The 4,815-nt window shown below is 38.1% G+C and overlaps 1 long non-coding RNA gene across 1 annotated transcript; it reads right to left on the bottom strand.

The window, feature by feature from the left end:
* Positions 1 to 420: 420 nt before the first annotated feature.
* LOC121108516 lies at positions 421 to 2,930 on the bottom strand. The gene is made up of 3 exons (XR_005843060.1): positions 2,662 to 2,930; positions 2,468 to 2,578; positions 421 to 607 (listed from the first exon to the last, which is right to left on the bottom strand). It is a non-coding gene; the product is annotated as an uncharacterized LOC121108516 (long non-coding RNA).
* Between the last annotated feature and the right edge of the window lie 1,885 nt (positions 2,931 to 4,815).

Raw genomic sequence — 4,815 nt, 5'->3', positions numbered from 1 at the left:
GACTAATACATTCCATGTCTGTTTCATCTAATTTAATTGCATTGAAGCATCCATTTTTCCCTTTTCATTGTTGAGCATGCCACTACCAGTGCTTAAACAAGTACGTCTGTCCTTGTTTGCCTCTAGCTTGGGAATGACAAGGGCAAGAGTCCTTTACTTTGTCTGCTTCGCCACGGGCTGTAGCAGGTTCTGACCCTTGCCGTGAATCCTGATGGTGGTTTTCTCATCAGATAACCCATAAGTCATTAAAATATATATACATCTTTTTAGCATAAAATATATTTATTTCTTGTACACTATCATCGGACCAGTTCTCTTTAATTTGTGGCAGTCATATCGGCTGATAAGGGGTCTATAAAAACAAAAACACTTCATAGTGCTTAAATTAGGAAAGTGATTTATCTAAGCAAACACTGAGGAAAATATATGCACCTGGAGATATAGAGGACATAGAATGAAAATGCCATCTCCAGTGTGGTGAATGAGAGTCCTGTACCACAGCTGCTGATTGCACATCCAGGCTGTCAGCATAGGGCTGGTGTCTTCAAGGTGCTGCTCATCACCCAGCCTTTGAGCAGTCCTGCTCTCACCTGCAGGTCTCCTTCCCCTATGCAGAGCAGAGGAGATCATCAGTAGGTAGGAGAGACCTATCCCACTTGAGAAGAACTGGAACAGCAACTTCCCCACCAACTGCATCTGCTGCTCATTCTTACTAGGAAGAGTACAGCAGCTCACCAGCTGTTCTCCTGCTCTTGAGGCCCAGAAATCAAAACACTTACAGGATATTCAATAAATAGCTCAGTCCTTAGTAGGTCCCAGAAGAGACAGACCTAATAAGAACGAAAAACTTTTTTTTCCCTAGGTTCTTCTTGAGCTTCTATTACAAGACTTCATCTTCTCCCCAGAGAAGTCATCACCTCAGTGTTGAAAAATGCTGATTTAGAATATTTCTCTCAGCTAACTATGATAAATGCTGCCACTGTGGATTAATAGCTCTCTCAGGTAATTTAAAAACCATACTGCTTTGGATTAAATTAAAAGAGTCTTTTCTTAATAGTAAGAAAGAATAAAAAAAAATAGTGTTTGGCATGCAAACAAAAAGGTCATAGGGTGCCTTAATGTACCCACCATAGGTGATGATATTAAAACACCAATGTTAGCTTATGGTTTAGAAAAACAATATTCCTGTCATCAGATACTCTCCACTTCCATTTTATTAATGCTATAAAATATTTTTTGAGTAGCAGTTGATGAGACGTGAAAGGAAACCCATCTACAAAACAGGCCACATAAAAACAGTTCAACTTACAGACTATTATTTTTTTGTAGTTATTAAAAAACGAAAATTTCCATTTATAACTGTTCCCAGAGAGTGAATTTCCAGTATCAATTAATTGTAAATAAAGAAAGTAATTAAACTACATTGCCAAAAGATTGTGCAATGTTAGTACAAGAATGGAAAGTTACAGAAACAGTGAGAAATAATACAAGAGAAAGGAAATGGGTAAGAATACGCATATGAAGTGTTAGTCTTTTCTGCTTTGTACTGTGAGCTCATCAGAGGTCATAAACTAAGTCCTGGACTCTGGCCAAATTAAAATTTAGATAAGAAAGCCTGGGAGTTACAGGAAAACGTATTTTCCGCTCTTGGCTAATGTCAACCTATTGCCAGAAACAGCAATGGGGGAATGCTCGAAGCACCATATTACAACTGTCATATAATGCATATGTAATGCTTATTTGTGTCATGAAAAATGTCACACCATCACTCTGAGAATATACGTTAATCCTGCTGTGTTGGTTGGTTTCTGCAGAGATACTAACATCCTGCCTAGCTAAACAATCTTCCTGTGCTTCCACAGACTAGAGTGTTCTTGCTTGAAGTTAATTTGAATTTATTTGATTTAAATTATAGGTATATCCATTAAAATACATATCCCAAGAAAAGCACGTCATCCTTAAAATAACACTTTATTTGTGATTCTTCACCCTAACCGAAGCAAAATTTTCCAAAAAAACAAAAATCAACAGCCTTTTTCTGATGATCTGCAAATCTGTGTTCTCGCTCCTGTGACTGTTCACATTATTGTGAGGAAAGCAGAGTCAAGTCAGTATCATTAAAGGTCAGGAGCTACACTCTAAATATGGCTTCCTGTGTTATCCACGCTACTCTCATAAATTCCCCACACCCTGCTGCTTTCCTGCTCTGTATTGTGGTGGTCACATGAAAATCTAGGGTTCTCACTATTTGTTTGTGAGTCACTTGGTGCCATAAAAGACTGTTTTTACCAACACGTATGTCGTGGTCAAACACACAATGTTAAGGGCTTACAAACAACAATGAATTTAAGCTTGCTGTGAACTCTGAGCCTTCCAACTCGATTTATCCTACAATTCCCTGCTAAAATCCCACTGAAGCTTCAGCTGTTTCAAAACAGAAACCAAGAGCATCCCACTATATTCTTACATGCAAAAATGTTCATTCAGATGTGACATAAAGGGAAGAGCTGGATGAGTGGGCAAACACTGCTGAAAGCTCTGCTGTGCTCATCACTGGGATTCGTCAAAGTCTCCATTCCTGTGAAATGAAAGACGTTTCAAAAGCTATCAGTGAGATCCGGTTGTCAAAGATGGCTTCAGGATTTGCATCACAACACCCACCAGTTAAGGCACTACTCAGGCTTGAGTGATGAGGCAGGAATGGTGGCAGCTGAGCAGAGCACTGACACTCCTGCTCTGAATAAGGAGCTTAGTTAAGAAGTGCAAATAAATGGCTTCATCTTCTTTATGAGGCAACATGTTTATCCTTGCAATGTGGCTACACATTCTTAGAAATGAACTATGTCCCAGCACTAGGCAGTTTAAATCAGAACAAGCCTTATTGTGTAACAGAGCTAGTTCTCCACCTAGATACAAGGATATGTGAGGCACAGGGGATTCCACTCCAAACCCTTCTGCTGCTGCTCTGCTTGAGAAGATATGTCAGTGCATCTACCGACTGAGTGTCTGCATCATCCCAGTAAACAGTCATTACCATGTTCTTCTGGCCCGGCTAATTCTTACATAGCTTCAGAGAAACAGAAAAACTTCCCCAGATGAGTCTAAGTGTTTCAGTTAAGAGACATGGACAATGCCTTCAGGTAGGGGAGGTCAAGGATAAAAATCTATCTTTCAAATCAGAGGGAGGATTTCAATGCCTCAGCCATATCATGAATGTATGTGATAGATGAGTTGGTGTAGCTCTAACTCAAGGGCTGTTGCTGTAATTACAGTATCTTCAATTCTTACAGAATCAAATATTCCAAAAACAAAATTTCTGAAATCTTTTTCCTGAACTCAAATCACTTCTGGGATTTACAGCAACTGTCAAAATGGAAAGCAGCTAAAAATACTGTTGAAAAGGATCTACTTTATTCTTGCTTTATTTACCTCCCTGTAATGTTTGTTTGTATTAAAACTAAGCAACTCACCAAAGGCTAGGAAAGTACTGATGTATATATTTTAAAACTCTTTTTTCTATGTTATATTATTTCCTATATTTAATATGAACTAGTATGAGTGAAACTCTGAATGTGGAATTCTCTAAGAGCATATTAAAGTCTGTTCTCTCCAGCATGATCCTCCTAAGTGTGTTAGTCAGAAGCAGATTTCCCAAGCCACAGCCTCTTTCTATATTCTGATCTAGTGTTCAAAAGCAGTGAGGTTTTAACACAACAATAGAAAACACTATCCATTCACTGACATATTGCTTATGAAGATCAGACAACTGGACAGCATTGGTTTATGCTGATATTTACTGATGCCCTGGGACTTGTCACGAGCAGCAACCAGCTTGGCATGTACTCTCTTGTGTGGAACAGCCAGGTGACTGTGGGACACCCACGTTCAAATAGGGACTGCATACCTCCATTTCCTTCAAGCCTGATGGATGATGCTCAAATTTGTAGTGTGTTCTTTTCATGGGAAAATATAAATCTTCAATATGGAAAGTATTAGTCCAATCAAATTTGGAACTAAGGAACTGAAAAAAAGAAGTCATAAAGTCATAAATGGATTAGGCTATTTGACAATGAAATGAATACTTGAAACCCTGAAACAAGTTAATTTGATTCCCTGTTACTGTGCATATATTACTTATGAAAATAATTCTTGGAAACTCATATGGATGTTCATGTGCTTAGTCTAATTCTTCTGATTAGGTTTTTCACAAACAGCTAGCAACAAAAGAGTTAAGAAACTGAATTTCTGTCAAAAGGTTGATACTATCCCAGTGTTCACTTGTCTTGGACAAAGTCATCTTAGATATACTCCATCTGCTCTAAATATCATTAGAAAACAGATTACGCAGCGTCACACAAAACTTTGGTAATACACAAGAATAATGATAAAACATTGCTCAAGATCATTGGAGTAAATTGTCAAAAATGTGACCTCCAGAGTGCTGGAGTGTTCATACAGCAGGGTTATAACTTTTCATGGAGAGACAAAGGCAGTATTAAGTTTAAGTTTACTGTTTACTCTCACAATGTAAAAGATTCTGCTAGTCATGTGAAAAGTGTATTTCACTTACTCCTTGCAGGTACAGCATCCTTAGAATATCTTGATGATTTTCTTCATGTTACAGGACCAATGTATTAATCTTAACTTGTAGCATTATATAATTCCAAGGCGGAAAGTCACAGTAATCAGACATCTCCAACTGAGAAAAACTGGTATCTATTCATTGGCTTTGGGACCAAGCTCACTCGCATCAAGTTTGCTTTATACAGTAGAACCACCAAGCTGTTTAAAAACAAACCAAACCAGACAAAAAAG

Source organism: Gallus gallus, chromosome Z (genome assembly GCF_016699485.2).
Source record: "Gallus gallus isolate bGalGal1 chromosome Z, bGalGal1.mat.broiler.GRCg7b, whole genome shotgun sequence".
Classification (NCBI taxonomy): domain Eukaryota; kingdom Metazoa; phylum Chordata; class Aves; order Galliformes; family Phasianidae; genus Gallus; species Gallus gallus.
Note: the sequence above shows the minus strand (reverse complement) of the source record. Positions and strands in the feature narration are given on the sequence as shown.